Source organism: Xiphophorus couchianus, chromosome 6 (genome assembly GCF_001444195.1).
Source record: "Xiphophorus couchianus chromosome 6, X_couchianus-1.0, whole genome shotgun sequence".
Classification (NCBI taxonomy): Eukaryota; Metazoa; Chordata; class Actinopteri; order Cyprinodontiformes; family Poeciliidae; genus Xiphophorus; species Xiphophorus couchianus.
Window position 1 is genome coordinate 42,828 of NC_040233.1, and position 11,104 is coordinate 53,931.

The following is an 11,104-nucleotide window of genomic DNA, read 5'->3' on the forward strand; positions in this document are numbered from 1 at the left end:
AAAACTTTACAAATTATATTCGTAGATGTTAAATGATCTTACAGTATTTTGTTAATTGTTGAACTAGAAAAATATGACCCTAAGTAAAAAATTAAAAAAAAAAGTAGTGAAGAGCTGCTTCACTTGCACCTATCTCCACCAGCATTCCTCAGAATTCTGGCGGGGGAAGTGGTGTGTCATCACACCACTAGGTGGTTCTAAACATATGCATTGTTTAAAAATCTACGGTGGCCCTGAGGTGCAAACCACTACAACATTAACGAAAGCACTACAACATTAACAGAACGGAAAGGGTATGTCCCAGTTGGAGACCTGAGAAATTGCTGATAGGACGACAGTGCTTTTGAACCGGAAGTTATCGCTTGAACGGGTCGGCCCGTTGTTGCGATACGTTATGGCGTCCGCCATATTGAAAGTGGCTTATCTACCAGCAAGCTAATATAAGTAAATGGACCGAACTTCGTAAAGTGCCGTTGTGCAAAATATTTCAAGGGAATGAATGCCGCTGACACAACCTCACACATTATTATATAGGAATGAAAAAAACCCAACAAAGGACAACGTTTCGAACTTTTTGATGTGATTATTTCATTGTTTTGGCGCACAATAATTACATTTGATACAGCTGGTTCTGATAAATCATTTTTATTGTTGAACACACACACATACCTTTTACAGTAATGTGTTACAGTGATAAACATATTAACACAATTCCATAATTTAATGTGCTGTGGTGTAATGCTTTCGTTAATGTTGTAGTGGTTTGCACCTCAGGGCTACCGTAAAAATTTCATTAAAAATACATACTATTATTATTATTATTTTGGGTAAAATTCACATACACATACAGTTGTGGTCAAAGGTTTACATACACTTGTAAAAAACATAATGTCATGGCTGTCTTGAGTTTCCAATAAGTTCTACAACTCTTATTTTTCTGTGATAGAGTGATCGGAACACATACCTGTTTGTCACAAAAAACAGTCATAAAGTTTGGTTCTTTCATAAATTTATTATGGGTCTGCTGAAAATGTCACCAAATCTGCTGGGTCAAAAATATACATACAGCAACATAAATTGTCAATTTTGGTGATGTAGAGAGTTGTGTCAATCAAATTAGCTTCATGTCATGGCCTCTTCACTTCTTGTAAGTGATTCTGATTGACTACAGCTGTTGACTTCTCATGAGCCCATTTAAATAGGGCTCATTAGACTCAGCCACAAAAGCTACAATGGGAAGGTCAAAGGAACTCAGTGTGGATCTGAAAAAGCGAATTATTGACTTGAACAAGTCAGGGAAGTCACTTGGAGCCATTTCAAAGCAGCTACAGGTCCCAAGAGCAACTCTGCAGACAATTATTCGCAAGTATAAAGTGCATGGAACAGTTGTGTCACTGCCACGATCAGGAAGAAAACGCAAGCTATCACATGCTGCCGAGAGGAGATTGGTCAGGATGGTCAAGAGTCAACCAAGAATCACCAAAAAGCAGGTCTGCAAGGATTTGGAAGCTGATGGAACACAGGTGTCAGTCTCCACAGTCAAGCGTGTTTTACATCGCCATGGACTGAGAGGCTGCCGTGCAAGAAAGAAGCCCTTGCTACAGAAAAGGCACCTTAAGACTCGGCTGAAGTTTGCTGCTGATCACATGGACAAAGATAAAACCTTCTGGAGGAAAGTTCTGTGGTCAGACGAAACAAAAATTGAGCTGTTTGGCCACAACACCCAGCAATATGTTTGGAGGAGAAAAGGTGAGGCCTTTAATCCCAGGAACACCATGCCTACTGTCAAGCATGGTGGTGGTAGTATTATGCTCTGGGGCTGTTTTGCTGCCAGTGGAACTGGTTCTTTGCAGAAAGTAAATGGGATAATGAAGAAGGAGGATTACCTCCAAATTCTGCAGGAAAACTTAAAACCATCAGCCCGAAGGTTGGGTCTTGGGCGCAGTTGGGTGTTCCAACAGGACAATGACCCAAAACACACATCAAAAGTGGTAAAGGAATGGCTAAACCAGGCTAGAATTAAGGTTTTAGAATGGCCTTCCCAAAGTCCTGACAAAGTCCCCCCATTGAGAACATGTGGACAGTGCTAAAGAAACAGGTTCATGCAAGAAAACCATCACATTTAGCTGAACTGCACCAATTCTGTCAAGAAGAGTGGTCAAACATTTGACCTGAAGCTTGCCAGGAGCTTGTGGATGGCTACCAAAAGCACTTAGTTGCCGTGAAAATGGCCAAGGGACATGCAACCAAATACTAATGTTGCTGTATGTATATTTTTGACCCAGCAGATTTGGTGACATTTTCAGCAGACCCATAATAAATTTATGAAAGAACCAAACTTTATGACTGTTTTTTGTGACAAACAGGTATGTGTTCCGATCACTCTATCACAGAAAAATAAGAGTTGTAGAACTTATTGGAAACTCAAGGCAGCCATGACATTATGTTTTTTACAAGTGTATGTAAACTTTTGACCACAACTGTACATACACACTATTCCCTCTGTTACACCAACCCCTGCTGAATTTTGACCAAAGTGATTAAAGTGCAGAATTATCACCATAACAGAAAATAAATAAATAAATGAATAAATAAATCACAGTAATTGGCTGTCATGGATATACAAAGTCCAACTGAAACTGAAGCATCATCCTTTACAAAGGATGAAGCTGCAAGAAAATGGCACCTTATTCCCTGCCAGTTCCTGGAAGCAGGAAGCAGCCTACATCCCACATAATCCATGCCCAAAAACTAAAAGGGGTCCCTAAACCTGTACCTGTATCAATAATGGTGATATACACTACAAAAAAAAAAAAGAAAAACTCAGAGCAAGGAAAAGTCATATTACAAAAGAACCTATTACTATAAATGTCTCTGCTGGAACATTTGAAACACTGAATTAGAAACCCTGTCCAAGAATCCCGATAATAAAACTTCAATTGTGAATTGAATGACTACATTGCATCTAGACACAAAAGAATAAACTGTTAATTACTAATCATACTATATAAATGACTAACAAGATCTGAACAAACAAGAAACTTGACTACCTCAAGGGATTTCTCACATTGGAGAATGAACTATCTGACTTTCTTTAGCAGACTAAATTTAACCTTACCAAAGTTTTGCCGTAAAGCAAACAGGTACTGAGTTTGAAGTGTGGATCAGATGCCTTTAACCATCTGCTAAACCTAGACTCTGGCCTTTCTCACTGTAATATAAAACATTAGACTGAATAAAAAAGTTCAAGTGAACATCACTTAATTATCATCAACTTAATCAAGAATTTGATTAAATTCTCCTAGGTGTGAGTGTGTGTGTGCATGGTTGTTTGTCCTGTCTGTCTCCGTGTTACTCTGCGACAGACTGGCAGCCTGTCCAGGGTGAATCCCTCCTCTCGCCCGGAACATTAGCTGGAGATAGGCACCAGCACCCCTCCCAACCCCACTAAGGATAAAGGTGTTAGAAAATGGATGGATGGATGAATTAGCAGTCTGGAGCTTGATTTTCAGCTGTTACTTGGGGGGAACCATCTCTTTTATGTGGTTAAAAGTTATTTTAGTATAAAATGGAGATAATATGCTAACAAAGATCAAGTTAAAGGCAAACATATATAAAGAAAATGAGGAAAAAAAGGCCTGATGCTACATTGTGAAAAATAAAAAGACAATAGAACTGTAGGAGGCAGTATCTTTTCTTGTGTTTATCACCACTAGGGGGCGTATTTTATTTTGTGTTCTGAGTATGTAGAGATAAGATAAGATAAATCTTTATTGTCATTGTCACAAGGACAACGAAATTCAAAGGGTGCCATCAGTCGGTGCACATGCCCAAAAACAAAAAATAACTGTCTCACAATTCACACACAACGCAAGAATCAACAAACAACTGGCAAAAAAAAAAGAAGAACAGCCACATTCTCACAAATCATTTATGATGATTAATGGTTGTTTTTGATTGCATTTAGTTTTGTCATTGCTATCGGGTAGAAACTGTCTCTGAGACGGTTGGTTCTTGTTCTGGTTGCTCTGTATCTTCTGCCTGAAGGCAGCAGTGTGAACAGAGAATGTCCGGGGTGAGAAGTGTCCTTTGTGATGTGTTGTGCTTTTCTTAGACAGCGGTCACTGTGCAGGTCCTCCAGTGAGGGGAGAGGGCAGCCAATGATTTTTTGGGCTGTATTCACAACCCTTTGGAGAGCTTTCCTTTGAGCCGTAGTGCTGCTGTTATACCATACGCAGATACAGTAAGTCAGTATGCTCTCTATGGAGCACTTGTAGAAGGACACCAGCAGCTTCTCCTTGATGTTGTTCTTCCTGAGAACCCTCAGGAAGTACAGTCTTTGCTGGGCCTTTTTTATCAGCTCGAAGGTGTTCATGTTCCATGTGAGGCCCTGCTCAATGTGGACCCCCAGGAAACGGAAATCAGCTACCCTCTCCACACATTTTCCCCCAATGATGTGATGTCAGTGCCACCAGTCTGAAGAGGGATGGGGTTATTTAAGGTCAAGTGTGATTCTGTTCAGGTGTTGCTAATCAGAAAAGGGAAAGCAGTTTTCTAATGCACTTGATTTGGATTTATGTCTGATTTATATCATATATCAGACATAAATGTCTTGGAAATGGCAAGACAATGGACATTGTACAGAAAATAAATGACTATGATAATTGTTAGAAATGTTAGTTTAATTATGCCTGACGGTAAATCCCAAAGGGATGAATAAAGTTTCTATCTATCTATATACACTGCTCAAAAAAATAAAGGGAACACTCAAATAACACATCCTAGATCTGAATGAAAGAAATATTCTCATTGAATACTTTGTTCTGTACAAAGTTCCATTTGCACAACATCAGGTGAAATTGATTGTCAATCAGTGTTGGTTCCTAAGTGGACAGTTTGATTTCACAGAAGTTTGATTTACTTGGAGTTATATTGTGTTGTTTAAGTGTTCCCTTTATTTTTTTGAGCAGTATATATATATCAGTGACGTGCGGTGAGGTTCATAGCTGGTGAGGCACTGACTTAATCATAATCAGATTTAATATAGACCCCCTGTATGTTATTGTTTACATAAGGAAATTCCACGCATGCGGACAACGCTGGAGGGCAAAAAGACCATTCTTTAACATGTCATCCATGGCAGCGCTGCCGCGGTAGAATAATTCTGTTAACTTAATCAAACTTGGACATGTAGCTATTATTAATTCCGTGCTGTGCTCCACAGCAAAGGGAAAAACCATTAAAGTACAACTAGAAACCACTTCTTCCTCACCCTCTGTATCAGCACAGCTACGCGCAGACTCGCTGCCATAGCAACTGACAACAACGCCACAAAAGAAAAAAAACACTAAAATATTTCCCACACAAAGAGCAGAACATTCAGTCTGTTGCAGTAGTGTGGTTTTAGGCGTAATGTTTATTTTGCGACTATATTTATATAGTCGTAAAATATACTGTAAGTGGTTGGACTTGGTGTTCCTTCACCGGGACGCGGGTCACCGGGACCCCACTCTGGAGCCAGGCCTGGAGGTGGGGCACAATGGCGAGCGCCTGGTGGCTGGGCTTTTACCCATGGAGCCCAGCCGAGATCAGCCCAAAGAGGAGACATGGGTCCCCCCTCCCATGGGACAACCACCTGTGGGCCAAAGGGATCAGGTGCAGAGTGGGATGGGTGGTGGCTGAGGGAGGGTCCCCTGGCGGTCCGATCCTTGGTTGCAGAAGCTGGCTCTTGGGACGTGGAATGTCACCTCTCTGGTGGGGAACATACATGTAATGAAATATTATATTTTTAAATAAACATTTTATGTGATTAAAGTAAACAATTATATAATCAGACATTTTGCAGTAAACATTTAATGTAACAATCAAACCAGATGAAAGAGCCCATCTTTAAATGTTTAATGTGTAATTAAACAGTTCAGAGTAAACAATAAAGGTGACACTTTAAGTAAATATTTGTTGTATTTAACATATTTTTGGTAAGAAGTGAACATGTAATGAAATAGATCCTGTCCTAGAATTTTATGTAATTGAACATTGCAGGTAACAAATGTGATGATCATCTGAGGTAATACATTTGATGAAAAATCAATTTTAAACTTTTTTTAAAATATGAAATTAGTTAAAAAATAAAAAAGGGGTCAAAATGTAATAAAGATGAGCGTACTTCATCTACAGTCCAGTAGTACAATTTCACACTGATTTTGGGTTAATGAAGCACACGATTTGGAAACTATTGAAGAAAACATTTAATATTAAAATTATTTAAAGTATTGAATATGACTTCAAATTTTAATAGAGGATAGTGTTCTTGTGTAATAGCATGAATTATCACTTTTTTGTATCAGTTGTATCACCAGGCAAGGCATTTATTTACAGGAGTGTTTGGTTCGGAAATTGACTGTCCCCGAAACTCCGAGAACTTGAGGAGGGAGCGGTAGAGAACAGCTGGCCGGAATTAGCGTTCATAAATCGGATCAACCTTGAGCTAAACGCCCCTTACTCCGCGGAGCACGAAAATCCAATATCCAACTTGAAATCAACTTTGATGTGGTTGGTAGCACAATGAAAACGCCGGAATAAAGTTTGTTTTGATCTGTGGTCTCAAAAAAGGCGTCGAGCGACTGCGCGAGACGTAAACGTAACACGAAGTGACGTCAGTTCCAAAGTTCTATAGCAGGGGTGTCAAACTCAATTTCACCAAGGGCCACTTCAGCATATTGGCCACCCTTAACGGGCCACATTGACGGTATAAATCAGGAATGCCCAAGTGCAGTCCTCCAGACTGCAACTTTTAGATGCGTCCCTGCTAAAACATACCCCAGACAAAAAGTTGACTTCCCTCATTAGCAGCAACTCAGTTCTGTAGAGGCCTATGAATGAGTCAATGATGCAGGTGTGTTAGAGAAAGAACGCATCTAAATTTGCAGAGTGATTGGTCTGGAAAACTAGACTTTGGCAACCCTAGCATAAATGTATGAAAATACAATGTTAAAAATAAATTAAACAACACCTTATATTGTTAAATAACTGATTTTATGTGTTCAAGTTTTAAATATTACATTTGAGTTTGCATGGATGTAAAATTACAATATTTTTAAACTAAGCAGTTAAAAATATGCTCAGTATTTTTAAACTGCTCAGCTAAACTTTGCTCTTTAGCTTGTTGATGTTTCAGTTTTATTTGCTGGGAAAATTAATCTTTGTCTGCTTTAAAGATAAGCAGACAAAGAATAAAAACACGTTTTGATATTAACTCTCAACTTCATTCACAAAACTTTTTCGTTATTTATTACACAACGAACATGTATTTCACATAAGAACAAAACAATTAGGTGATGTTGCCTGTCCTTGAACACAAAGCTGATCCCTCTTCACCCTGTCACCAACTCACACACATCCTCATTGTGATGTGTTCTGTAAATAAACACAAAACAAAACACAAGCAAAATCAATAAACTATATACATATTCCAGTATACTGAGTTTTGGTTTTACATTCATTTTATTTAAATTTAGTTTGTTCGTACTTACCAATGTTTTCTGGCCGGATGTCTGGCACCGTTTTCCCCTGGTCAGTTCGTCGATGTTAGTTCTTGCGCTGAGGAAATCCGCAAAACGGCGTGTAGGTTTTCGTCAGTAATGCGCGATCTGTGCTTGGTCTTGTTTAAATTCATTTTTGAAAACATCTGTTCGCACAGATAGGTGCTTACAAACATGGACAAAACACGAGCTGCATGGAGTCGAAGCTGTGGCATCAACTCAGGGGGCAGGAGACGGTAAAAGTCCTCGATTGAAACATCACGGGACTTCGCTCTTTAGCTTGTCGATGTTTCAGTTTTATTCGCTGGGAAAATTAATAATCAGCTTGAGGTGACTCTGCTGCACTCTAGTGGCGAGAAGCCGTAATGTTGGCTGGTAACAATCGGAAGGCATTATGGGAGATGTAGTTTGTAGTCAATTCGTGCTCAAACCCTATTTTAAGTCAATCAATGGGGCTGTAAAACGGTGGTGGGGAGAGGGCCACATAAAATGACATAGCGGGCCACATGTGGCCCGCGGGCCTTGAGTTTGACACATGTGCTCTATAGGTTTAGTTGAGAGCAGCTCAAACAAACACCGAGACAGTGTCCAGAGCGCTTGCAGCTCCAAAATAATACAATCACGTACCTGAAACAGAAAACCTATTAACTATGAATTCAGTGAAAATGAATTAAAATCTAAATAGCAGGTAGCTTACCCAGGAGTGGAAACACAGCCTACCCAGGCGGGGTGCGGATCAGCAGGTGAGGACTAAGATGGTAGCCGAAACAACCACCAGCCGCAGCCAGTAACGCCAGCAGAGCAATGCTGCAGAAACACACGGCAGGTGTAGCACCCAAGAACCAACGACAAGCCCAGCCACACAACACAAGCCAACATGACACGTAATGGGAAAAACAAAGACACATGCACCTTGCAGTGGCCTGCCCAACTTTAAAGCAATCTGCCCTGCCCATCAATCAACGGTGCGCTTATGGCCGCACCTGGTGCGCAGAGTGGTGAGGGTGGAACACCATCCCACCACATATGCATTAATCCTTTTATTAGATTGTCCTAAGTTTTTAAAAAATATTTTAAATAGAGAGGTGTTTGTAAGAATAAAACAGTATCAGACAGGGCAAAAAGGTTTTTATTTAAATTAAATTAAACAGACATCTACAAATACAGATCACCGCAACTCTTTTTTGCGTATTAATATGTTGTATGACAGACTTTATCAAATGCAACGCAGCCACAATGTGTCCACCGAACTGCGCAGCTCACTGTCCACCTGAAATGGTAGGATATGCTTAATATACACTAATATTACACTGCTAATACACAACTTCAATCCCACATAGTATCGCTACCAACATCTATTTAGCAAAGTTAACTAAAAAAAACAAACAGTATAATTAAACTAAAATATTTTAAAATATAGGGGCGAAATAGCCCACAAAACTGTGCATTTTGTCCTGATTAACAAAATGCAACCACCAACCGCCAAACATTGACTTGTTTAGAGTAGTAACTGTCGTGATTTCAGTTTCTCTGTGTGTTTATTTTGAGTTCCTGTGTCTCTGAGTCTCCGTGTTGTCCTGTCTCCTCTTGATTAGTTCCCAGGTGTGTCTCGTTCCCTGATTACCTCCTGTGTATTTAGTGTCACCTGTGTCTTTGTCGGGTCCTCGTCTCATTTGGCGTCTAGTCTCTGTCATCTGTGTGCCAGTCCGTCGTCTCATCCTTTGTGTTGTCGGTTGCTACCGGCGTCCCCTGGCTTCCGCTCGGCCGTGCTGCCCGGTATTCTGGACATTATTGGACTGTGAAATTCTGGATATTCATTATTAAAACCAACTTACTCGTCTCATCACGGGCCTGCTGCGTTTCCCTCACCATCTTCCACCACCACATTGTAACGCTTGGGTTGTGTTTAAGGAAGGAGAGGAGGCGGCAGCCTCGTCAGGGCGATCAAAAATGCACAACCACACTGGGAATTCCACAGTGTTGTCTTTTAATAAACACACTCTTCACCAACCTTACAAGCCCGGTTGAACGGCTGCTATATTATCAGACATGAAAATTAGCAGTCCAAACAACCCGTAACATTACTAAAGAAAGCGAACACGTCCGTCTAGCACGTTTCCAAGTACGCAGTGGCGCATACATGTGACGTCATTAGCAATACTAGAGTATCTTAAAGAGACACTACACAATTACGGCGGTTACAACATCATGACAGTAACAACATTTCAGATGACAAACTAAAGCCATTTATAAATATATTTACAAGTAACCTTTCATGTAGTGATGTTACGTGATGTGCCGAGGCTTCGAGGCGTGTGTCGAGTAATGGAGGGAGCGTTTCCGTAAAGCTCGTATCGAAGCTTGCTTCATTTAGGGGAGGAGCCGAAAACGATGACGTCGGAAGCCTCGCTGCCCTGCTGTACCACGTGACTGCTTCGGGAAGTGGCTCAGAGTTTGGCGCGGGGTTTGACAGCTTTAGAAACCCCACAGGCTCCATTCAAAATGTGGGTTGTTGTAGGCGAGTTGCGGTCAGTTGAGAGAGTGGATAGAGTTTTGATAGTTTGGATAGCAGAGTTTGGATAGTGGTTATTTACGTACGGACGGACGGACGGACGGATGGATGGACGGATAGATAGATAGATAGATAGATTAGATAGGAGATTTAGGAGCGCGAGGACAGGATAGGAGTAGGATGGAGCCGACGAGAAAGAGGAGGATTTCCCCTATGTGGGAACATTTTGATTTGATAAGCCCTAACAAGGTTGATGCAGATGCATTAGGTTTGCTTATGAGGAACTGTATTTTTCACTGTTTTTTAATTTCTGTAAAGGTGAGGTGTTTATTGTGCTCCAAGGAGTTGGGGTACAATAATAACACCTCATCCATGTAGTGTCAAAAAAGAGAAATTGTTTGAAACCAAAAACTGTGGAGAAATTGTTGTTTCTTAATAAAAATGCATGAAATCATCCAAGTTACACAAGCATTAGCCTATTCACTACCCCCTCCCTAGTTCCACAAGCACTTTCACTGTCCTCTGCCTTATTAAGCCCAGGCCATTTTTCTAGAGTCACAGAAAAACATTATTACACAACATGTCATATCACATGACACTACTATTTTGGGAATAATTACACACAGAGAATACATTCAAACAATATTTTATTATACACATATGTGTATACATAATTTATGTAGACAAATGATTTCATCCTACACCTTTTGTGAAGTCATTCCCAAGAGCCATAATAGACAAAAATTCAATGCATCACACGTGTTAAGATACAGCTGGCTGTGATTATACACCTGGCCAGTAGGTGGTTTCGTGTACACATGAAGCTTCAAGAAATGAACCCTTTCTCGAACCAGTTGGCTCAAGTGGTTCAATGCCCATGAGGCTTCATCTCACCATCACTACTTTCATGTAAACTGAAAACATTAAGTAATACAGCAGCTTAATGAAAGCCAGGTATGAAATAAATTAAATAAAGCTTACCGTAATCTTCGATTAAATAAAACACATGAAACAAAACTTCCACAGGTAGGTCAGAAGGAAGAGGTCAGAA